Genomic DNA, 11,415 nt, shown 5'->3' on the forward strand with positions numbered 1-11,415 from the left:
TATAGTTTGTAGGCAGAAGCTGTAGGCTTAGGATTTCAAAGTTGTTTTATTGAAAGATTTATTGCAAAAAGCTGATAAAAAATTAAAGATACAAGTAGTAACAAAGCAAAAGACTAAGACTGATATAACTCCTACTACTCCCTTCTATTGTCCTTTACCTCAGTACTCACAGTCTATTAGTCCTCTATTTCAATTGCCTTTCCACTCTCAGGAATCTATAAGACCATAAGCAAAACCTCACCAAGTTAGTAGCATTACAGATCTCTCTTTATCTACTTTCAAATGAGGGCCCCAAATGGACCCCTTAAAGGTCTGAAAACACTTCAAGAGATTTTATGTAAACACTACCAGTTATTTCCTTAAACAACCAAGGGAAAACTAGTATTAAAAGTAATGGAAAATCTTACCAAATTCTTAGATATTGGAGCTACACTGTTAACCTTAAATCCTAACTCTGAGTCTACAGATGGGATCCTAAAAAAACTGGCAGAAGCTGATGAAGGGTAAGAATTCTTACCAGAGTCAGCTCTCTGGGACCTGTCTGCAGTACCCATTTGAAAGAAGGAGGTAAAATTTCACTTTGTCTCTTCTTTTCCAAAACCAGATCCACTGGTTATTAATCCTTTCTCTTTTGGGGACTGCTATTGCCTTCTTGTATGTTTCATTTTGTGTCCTTAGAACTTGGCTTGGTCACTCTCAGGTTAGGGGTCCCCAAAATATGGCAGGCAGAAATGTGGGTTGTATGTCATTTATATCTGGGGCCCTACCATTATCAGTTCTCAATATAATTGTCTAAGTCTTTATTTAATTTATATTTGGGAGTGACTTTGGATCCTGAGAGGGTAATATATTTTTCACTCTCTTTGGGAATGCCTTGGGCCCATGGGAGTGATCAATTCTGCCAGGAACATTTACCATTTGTCCAGGCTGAAACCTGACAAGATAAGATATTTGAAAGGTTTTTTGTTGTTGTTGTTGTTTGTTTTTTACTAGCTTCATGGTGAGAAGTTGGCCAAACTGGAGGCTGATGGAACCTGAAAAGACTTCTGTTTTAGGCCTTCTCTTCTAAACTAAAAATGAAACTAGGTACCAAGAAGGAAAGAAAAACCTTCCAAAGGCAAAGGTCTAAATTTAGAACAAAGGAAGGAGTCTTTCGATTTACATCTTAAAGATCTTCTGATATAATGATGCAATTAAAGATAATGTAGTTGGATAGGTAGAACAACCCTTTTGAAGTCATTTAGTTCACATCCCAATTCTTCAAGGAATTAAAATCAATGGTCTGTGTCTTACAAACTCAGCCTTTACAAGACCAAAATGTAGCTCTGGAAGCAATTCATAGCCCACCTCTATTTTTACTAATCCTTAAACTTCCCTTATTCATCTCAAAAGGACTGTAGAGATTGCAAAAATTCTGGCTTTAGGAAACAAAAGTCCTTCTTGGGGGAACTTGCATTCTTTCCCTGTGTTTGAAATGTGTTGTCCTAATGGGTCTCTATGAACCTGTAATTCTTATCAGAAGGAATAAAGCAGAGATGGAAAGCCATTTGAAAACTAGGCCTATGAAAAAATTTAAACGTCTTTACCACAAATCTCAGTAAAAGTTGAAGCCATCTGAGCAGGTAAACAACGTATTCCATATGCCAAAAACTCAATTTGGATCTAACTTTTCTTTTCTTTTTTTTTTTTCTTTTCTAAAATTACCTAGTGAGTTTCGCATTATCATACCTGTCTCATGGCTAAGATTTTTAAATAAAAGCTATAAGATCTCTATATTTGTCTCTGATCGCTTCTCGGCCTTTTGGCTAAGATCAAATGTAGTATCTATATGTGTCTCTGAACATTTGTATGTGTCTATATATGAATGTTGGAGATGTGTGATATATTTCTATTTACAGATGATATTACCAAAATTAATTTGTAAATGAGCTCTATTTAATTGGCTTAAAAATAAGTGCATATCAAATAAAGTATAACTAAAACTCTAAAAAATATAGAAACTGACCCAAATGTTTTTAAACTCAAGCAATAATCTAAGATAAATAAAGCCTAGTTAAGTTCCTTGGTTTAATAAGCATATTTGGAGTAATCGACATTAAATGCAGACATACATTTTTTTATTCTACTTGTGTTAGTCAAATAAGTTCATGTTATCTCTGATACAAAATTTGTCAGCAAGAAAAATAATTTGAAATGATGACTAATTTGGCTTACTTGCTTGTGAAATTTTCGGGAGTAATATAAATGTGTTAAAAACAAGTGATCTAGATAGATGTAAGTGGTATAAAAGTTGTCAATAAACTTTTCAGCCATGATTATGTTCTATGGTATGTCTAAAATAGTTTCCTAAATCTTTTTGGTAACTTGAGACACTATAGTTCTGTTAAGTTAAATGACATATTCATTGCCTATATTGAGCATTTCCAAATAAGATAAATTAAACGTTAATTACTGAATAAAGTTTACCTGCTTTCAACTTCTTGTAACAGATTAACTAAATGTATTTGAATCTGTTAGTAAACATTTTGTGCCACACTGAGAAATTGTACTGTGAGACAGTGTGTTTCTAAAATTCTAAAATGTATTCATAAATTTGACAATCCGAAGAAAGCTTATGTAACAGAAAATTCATAATTGCATACTTCTTAGTTTTTACTAGAAATTGAGGTTTCTAAAAGGTAAGAATTTTAATTAATAAATATCACTAAAACTGCTACAAATAAAGGACACACCTCTGTATATGTGAACATAGAATGTGTTTTTAGCTAAGCAAAGATAATGAGGTAAGTGATACATTTTTTGTTAAAGGAAAATAAAGGACTCCATAGTGTATATGGACCACATCCTCCTTATCCATTCATCTGTTGAAGGGCATCTTGGTTCTTTCCACACTTTGGCAACCGTGGCCATTGCTGTTATGAACATTGGGATACAGATGGCCCTTCTTTTACTATATCAGTTTCTTTGGGGTAAATTTCCAGTAGTGCACTTGCAGGGTCATAGGAAAGCTCTATTTTTAATTTCTTGAGGAATCTCCACACTGTTTTCCAAAGTGGCTGCATCAACTTGCATTCTCACCAATAGTGTAAGAGAGTTCCCATTCTCCACATCCTCTCCAGCACACGTTGTTTCCTGTCTTGTTAATTTTGGCCATTCTAACTGGTGTAAGGTGGTATCCCAATGTGGTTTTGATTTGAATCTCCCTGATGGCTAGTGATGATGAACATTTTTTCATGTGTCTGATAGCCATTTGTATGTCTTCGTTGGAGAAGTATCTGTCCATGTCTTCTGCCCATTTTTTGATATGATTATCTGTTTTGTGTGTGTTGAGTTTGAGAAGTTCTTTATAGATCCTGGCTATCAGCCTTTTGTCTGTACTGTTATTTGCAAATATCTTCTCCTATTCCGAGGGTTGCCTCTTTGTTTTGTTCACTGTTTCCTTTGCTGTGCAGAAGCTTTTGATCTTGATGAAGTCTCAAAAATTCATTTTTGCTTTTGTTTCCTTTGCCTTTGGAGACATATCTTGAAAGAAATTGCTGTGGCTGATATCAAAGAGGATGAATACCCAACTTTTGTATCAACATGGATGGGACTGGAAGAGATTATGCTGAGTGAAAAAAGTCAAAAAGAAAGAGTCAATTATCATATGGTTTCACTTATTTGTGGAGCTTAAGAAATAACATGGAGGACATGGAAGACGGAGAGGAGAAGGGAGATGGGGGAAATTGGAGGGGGAGATTAACCATGAGAGACTATGGACTCTGAAAAATAATCTGAGGGTTTTGAAGGGGTGGGTGTGGGAAGTTGGGTGAGCCTGATGGTGGGTATTATGGAGGGCATGTATTGCATGGAACACTGGGTGTGGTGCATAAACAATGAATTCTGGTACACTGAAAATAAATTTAAAAAGTAAAAAAAATAAATAAAATAATCTCAGTAAATAAAAAAATAGTTGTCTTCAAAAAAAAGGAAAATAAATTTGTCATAAGTAAAACTGGTTATGTTGGAATGGGAAAGGGATAAAGGACAAAATAGCACAGAATGTTGACAAGAGAGAGAAAAAAGGGTTTTACCTTGTATAATCAAGCTCGCTAAAACTGAATTGCTATTAAAGGGGTTTAAAAATGTTTTAATACAAATAGTGTTCTCATATAAACTAGAATTTAATTTTCTTTCATCTACTAAAAAGACAAAGTTTTCTTGGTTCACTCTTGATAAGATGGTGAAAGGAATTTACTTTTTAAGTAATCTGCCTAGAAAACATATTTCTTGTCTTATCACAATTTCATGTACTTGTCTTATCACAATTTTTTTTCTTATTCCACAAGGTATTATCAAAATTTATTTGTAAATGAGCTCTTAATCCTAATCCTAATCCTTATCCTAATCCTGAGGATTAATCCTTAACCCTAAACATGTATTCATGTTATCTTTGTCATCTGGTCTTTCATTACTTAAATAAATCTAGTTTTCTTGGTATTAAAAGAACTAAGCTTTGTTTACAACTGTGTAATACTTTTGTATTTGGTTTTAACATTTTCCATTATCACTTTGGTTAGATGTATAATTATGTATTATTGCACAGTAATCTGTGATTCCTTTTTCTCATTTTGAGTTTTTACTTAAATTCCAGTTAGCATGGTGTAATTAGTTTCAGGGGCACAATTTAGTGATTCATCACTTACAACATGCATGCAGTGCTCATCACAAGTGTACTCCTTAATCCCCATCTCCTATTTAACCCATCTCCCCACTTACCTCCTCTCTGGTAACCCTTGGTTTGTTCTCTATAGTTGAGTCATTTCTCTTAGTTTGCCTCTTTCTTTTTTTAATTTCTGAAATTCCACATATGAGTGAAATCATATGTATCCAAAATCTTTTGACATTTTAAATGTGATAAACTTTCCCAAATCAAATTTTGATCTGATAAAGAATGTTTCTTTTCATTCCTCCTTTCTTCTCTTAACACCCTTTTCCTAATTCTTACACCATAGGTCTTTATGGCTTTTTTGTTTACCCTTCTTCTGACCTAGAAAGAAAATGTTATTGTTCTCCTATCTCAGGCCATTACAAACGGGTAGTCCAACTTCCAAATGACTGTTGAATTTGCCATGATGCTGGTCTAATAGATCTGCCCATTACAAGCTTCTCTGAGAGAACTCAGAGGATCCATTTCCCTCTCTCTGGCTAACTAAACCTAAACCTAGTGAATCTTGTGTTCATGCTCTGTACAAAGAAAGAGACATGAGACAAGTGTAATAAACAAAAATAAAAACAAAAACAAAACAAAACAGCAATTCAGCAAAGTGTCAGTATACGAAACTGGTACATAGAAATCTATTGCATTTCTATACACTAATAGTGTAAGTGAAGAAAGAGAAATTAAGTAACCAATATCATTTACAATAGCACGAAAACTGTAAGATACCTAGGAATAACCTTAAGCAAAGAGGTAAAGGATCTATGCTCTTGAAGCTATAGAACACTTATTAAAGAAATTGAGGAAAACACAAAGAGAGGGCAAACATTCCATGCTCTAGATTGGAAGAAGAAACATTGTGAAAATTTCTATGCTGCCCAGAGAAATCTACATTTCCAATGCAATCCCTATCAAAATATCACTGGCATTTTTCACAGACCTGGAGCAAACAATCCTAAAATTTGTATGGAACCAGAAAAGACTCCAGATTGCCAGGGGAAGGTAGAAAAAGAAAACCAAACTTGGGGACATCATGATGCCTGACTTCAAGCTATATTACAAGGCTGTGATCATCAAGACAGCATGTGATTGACACAAAAACAGACACATAGATCAATGGAACAGAATAGAGACCTCAGAAATGAATTCACAACTCAATGGTCAACTAATATTTGACAAACAAGAGAAAATATCCAATGGAAAAAATACAGTCTCTTCAATAAACTGTGCTGGGAAAATTGGACAGCTACATGCAGAAGAATGAAACTGAACCATTCTCTTATACCATACACAAAGATAAACTCAAAATGGATTAAAGACCTCAAAGTGAGACAGGAATCCATCAAAATCGTAGAGGAGAACATAAACAGTAACCTTTTCAACTTTGGCTGCAGCAACTTTTTCAATACTTATCTCTAAAGGCAAAATAAACAAAAGTAAAAAATAAACTACTGGCACTTTATCAAGATAAATCACTTCTTCATGGCAAAGGAAATAGTCAACAAAACAAAGAGGCAACCCACTGAATGGGAGAAGATATTTTCAAATGACATTACAGATAAAGCATTGGTACCCATGATCTACAAAGATCTTCTCAAATTCAACACCCCAAAAATAAATAATCCAGTCAAGAAATGGGCAGAAGATATGAACAGACACTTCTCCAAAGAAGACATACAAATGGCTAACAGACATGTGAAAAAATGTTCAATATCACTAGCCATCAGGGAAATAAAAATCAAAACCACAATGAGATATCACCTTACACCAGTTAGAATGGCAAAAATGAACAAAAACAGGAATCAAAAATGTTGGTGAGGATGTGGATAAATGGTAACCTTCTTACACTGTTGGTGGGAATGCAAGCTGGTACAACCACTCTGGAAAACAGTATGGCGTTTCCTCAAGATGTCAAAAATAGAGCTACACTATGACTCAGCAATTACACTACTAGGTATTACCCCCAAGATACAGATATAGTGAAAATAAGGGGCATATGCACCCCAGTGTTAATAGCAGCAGTGCCCACTATAGCCAAACTGTGGAAGGAGATGTCTTGTCCTTTAATATAAGAATGGACAAAGAAGGTGTGGTTCATATATTCAGCGGAGTATTACTCAGCCATCAGAAAGGATGAATGCCTACCATTTGCATTGACATGGGTGGAACTTGAAGGGATTATGTTATGTGAAATATGTCAGAGAAAGAATTATCTTATGGTTCCCCTCATATGTGGAACACAAGGTATAGCCTGGAGGACCATAGGGGAAGGGAGGGAAAACTGAATGGGAAGAAATCATAGAAGGAAACAAACCATTAGAGACTCTGGACTCCAGGAAGCAAACTGAGGGTTAAAGAAGTGAAGGGCTGGGAGATGGAGTAACTGGGTGATGGGTATTAAGGAGGGCATGTGTGGTGGTGAACATGGGCTGTTACAAGCAACCAATGAATCTTTGAACACTACATAAAAAAATGCAATATATATTGTCTAATTTAACATAATTTAAAAAAGAAATAGTGATAATTGTTCTTGTGAGACTAGAATTCTAATCCCAGGTTTTTTTTTGTTGTTTTTTTTAAGTTCCAAGATAGGACTTTATGCATGCAAGCACATATTGGGCAAAGAACAGAGACTATCTCCAAGAGGAAAAGTATTAGTCATCAAACTCAGGTGAAGTTGTTCCTCTATCAACAGTGAAGTTAGGTTAGAACAAATTATCTTTCAATTTACCAGGCAACAATAGAAGCAAGAAACCAAACCCAAACAAACAAAATCTTGATAAAAATGTCAGCCACTAGCTTTGGTAGGGGGGGACAAGATGGCGGGGGAGTAGGAGGAGGCGTCTTTTCAGCCGGTACCCCAAAGTGAGCTGATTACATACCAAAGAACTCCATTCACCCATGAAATCAGCCTGAGATCAGAATAATACACGTCTGGATCTCTACAGGGGCAGAAGACGCCAGTGGGCAGGTAAAGCGGAGTGGGAAGGTGGACTGATATCAGAAGATAAACAAAAGGGGGATGGAGCCACCAGAGGCAACCAGTTGCAAAGTAATACCCCAATATGAGCGAGAGTGCCCTGAGTCTAGGGACCAGCATTAACTTGGAGACTGGTTGAAAGCACTCCAAAAATGCAAAGGATCACGGGGGGAATTGTGGGAATCGGGGCGGCTAGGGAGAGGGGCTTAAGTCCCCGGTCCCAGGACAGCCTCTCCTGTGCTGAGGCAGAGAGAGTGCAGCAGAAAAACCAGGTCTTGGTCCCTAAGCCACCAGCATGCCCGAGAATGTGTGGGTTCTAGCTCCTGTGAGGGGATGGGAGCCACGCAGGTAGGCAGAGCTTGCAAACCCTGCTACCAAGCCTGAGATACACACGCACGTCCCTCATGCACCCCTGAGAGAGTTACAAAGGCCCCGCCGGCGCTCTTTGACCCGCGCCATTGTGTGAAAGCCTAAGCCGCATGCCCCAAATTCTCCACTGACAGAGGTGCGCAAAGCCCAGCCTGGTACTTTCGGACCTGCGCCCCATTCTCAGTGCCTGAGATGCGTGTGTGACCCATAGCGGCCCCTGAAAGAGGTGCGTGCAAGCCAGGCACTCTTAGACCCAGTAAGACCAGGCACTCCCAGCCCGGGCCAGCGGCAAAATCTCCGTGTGCGATTGCTGCTTGGAACCTCTCTGGCGGACGTGAGCTCACAGACAGCCACCACTGCCTTGGCTTTGGGTACAAGCAAAAGATCCTGCACCCCCAGGGTCTGCAACTTGGAACCTGCTCTGCCAGCGGCCAATGGGGAACTTATTTAGGCTCTGAACCCAGACTGAGGCTTCTCTCTGAGAGGGAGATCAGGGTGTGGTTTGTTTTCCTCTAAAACTATAAAAACCATCAAAGGCGGTCAAGGTGAGAAAAAAAAAAAAAGTGAACAAACATAAAAATTGCCAGAGAACAAAAGCCTGAAAAAAAAGTTTCCTCAGAGCCCCCCCTTGAGGGGGGCGGGAGGACTAAACTCAGGAAACATCACTGACTGACAACCCACGTGGCAGCCCCCCCCCAGAAAACAAACGAAGAAAGAAAAAAAAAGAGAGAGAGAGAGAGAGAGGAAAAAAAGGACTACAAGAGAACAACCACTACTTCATAGGAAAACTTGTATTGTTCACTCGTTCCCACTATTCCGGTTCATATTGTTTTGTTTTGTTTTGTTTTGTTTTACACATAGGTAATTTTCTTTAACCTATTTACCATCACAGCGAGCTGTACAGTACATCAAATTCCATAATACCTTTCTAACCTGAACTTTTTGATACATACACCTATGTTTTTCTTTTGCAGTTTTATTTTTTGAATTCCTCTTTTAAAATTTTAGTTTAGTTTAGTCTAGTTTATTCCTTTTTATTTTTATCCTCTAATATTCATATAGAGTTACACTTCAAAGTAATCCCCTTTCCCCAGTCAATACTACCCCTATAGTGAAACCAATTTTTAATCCCCTTTATCTTAGGAAAGTTGAGTCCTTTAACAAGGATATCAAGATACATCCAGGAAGAATCAAAACACCTTCCTCGCACACACTGAGAATTTATAAGAACTCTCCCATCTTCTTCCACTAGTGTTTCTGTGTTTTTGTGCTTGTCCTGATAGCATATAAATCTTACACTTGGTTCTTTTTGACGAGGTTCTTCCTTTATTTGCAGATATATATATTTTTCTCTTGTCATATACTGTATCAGTCTTTTTGTCTCTTTTTGTTTGTCTACTTCATAAATCTTACCTTGGGGCCCACTGGGCTGAACCTTCTCTTTCATCTTCCCTTTCTTTCCTGTATATCTCTCTCTCTTTTTCTTTTCTTTTTCTTTTTCTTTTCTTTAGTCTCTCATTTGGGTGGGGAATCCTATTTGCTCAGAATTGTTCAAGGGTGCACGTTGACTACACCACAGTTGATACCTCCAGTTACATCTGTTCAGTCATCTCCCACCAAAATGACTAGGAGGAGCAATGCCCAACAGAAGAAAAATACAGAGGATGGACCTTCTGAAACAGAGCTAACGACTATCAACATAGACAATATGTCAGAAAGAGAATTCAGGCTAACAATTATCCAGGCAATAGCTAGGTTGGAGAAAGCCATGGGTGACCAAATGAAATTGATTAGGGCCGAACAGAAAGCGACCAGACAGGATGTTCACAATGTTAGGGCGGAGCTTAACTACCAGGGAGGAGGTTCACAATGCTCTCAATGAGTTGCAATCTAATCTAAATTCTGTCAAAAAGGGTAACTGAGACAGAAGATAGAATTAGTGATTGGAAGACAAACAGATAGAGAGAAAGTACAAGGAGGAAGCCTGGAACAAAAAGCTTAGAAACCACAAAAACAGAATCAGGGAAATAAATGATGCCATGAAGTGTTCCAACATCAGAATTATTGGAATCCCTGAAGGGGAGGAGAAAGAAAGAAGTCTAGAAGATAGAGTAGAACAAGTCCTTCATGAAAATTATCCCAATCTCGTGAATGGAACCAGCATTCATGTACTAGAGGCTGAACGGTCTCCACCCAAGATTATACATTCCAAAAAAACATCATGACACCTGATAGTCAAATTGAGGAATTATAATTGTAGGTATAATCTCTTGAAAGCCACCAGGGCAAAGAGGCTCCTTACTTACAGAGGGAAGCCCATCAGAATAACGTCAGCCCTGTCCACAGAGATCTGGCAAGCCAGAAAAGGCTGGCAAGATATATTCAGGGCACTAAATGAGAAGAACATGCAGCCAAGAATACTTTATCCAGCAAGACTGACATTCAAAATGGATGGAGAGATAAAGAGTTTCCAAGACTGGCAAGGCTTAAGAGACTATGAAACCACCAAGCCGACGCTGCAGGAAATATTAAGGGGGGTTCTATAAAGAGGAAAAATCCTAAGAATAGCATTGAACAGAAATATAGAGACAGTCTACAGAAAGAAAGACTTCAAAGGTAACATGATATCAATACAAACGTATCTATCAATAATCACTCTCAATGTGAATGGCCTAAATATGCCCATAAAATGGCACAGGGTTGCAAATTGGATAAAACGACAGGACCCATCCATATGTTGTCTTCAAGAGACCCATTTTGAACCTAAAGATACACCCAGACTGAAAGTGAAGGGAAGGAGAAGCATCTTTTATGCCAATGAGCCTCAAAAGAAAGCTGGGGTAGCGATTCTCATATCAGATAAATTAGACTTTAAACTAAAGACTGTAGTCAGAGATACAGAAGGACACTACATAATCCTTAAAGGGACTATCCACCAATGTGATCTAACAATTCTAAATATCTATCCTCCCAATATGGGAGCAGCCAATTACTTAAGAAAACTGTTAATCAAGATAAAGAGTCATATTGATATGAATACACTAATCGTAGGAGATCTTAACACGCCTCTTTCAGAATTAGACAGATCATCGAAGCCGAAAATCAATAAAGAAACAAGAGCATTGAATGACACATTGGACCAGATGGACCTCATAGATATATACAGAACATTCCACCCTAAAACAGCAGAATACTCATTCTTCTCAAGTGCACACAGAACCTTCTCAAGAATAGACCACATACTGGGTCACAAATCAGGACTCAACTGATACGAAAAGACTGAGATTATTCCCTGCATATTCTCAGATCACAATGCTTTGAAACTGGGCTCAATCACAAGGAAAAGTTCAGAAGGAACTCAAACACC

General features: G+C 37.7%; 1 pseudogene; it reads left to right on the forward strand.

Moving 5' to 3' along the window:
- Positions 1–1,785: 1,785 nt before the first annotated feature.
- Positions 1,786–1,953, forward strand: LOC122914669 (annotated as a pseudogene).
- Positions 1,954–11,415: the final 9,462 nt, after the last annotated feature.

Source organism: Neovison vison, chromosome 7 (assembly GCF_020171115.1).
Source record: "Neovison vison isolate M4711 chromosome 7, ASM_NN_V1, whole genome shotgun sequence".
In the NCBI taxonomy this organism is placed as follows: Eukaryota; Metazoa; Chordata; class Mammalia; order Carnivora; family Mustelidae; genus Neogale; species Neogale vison.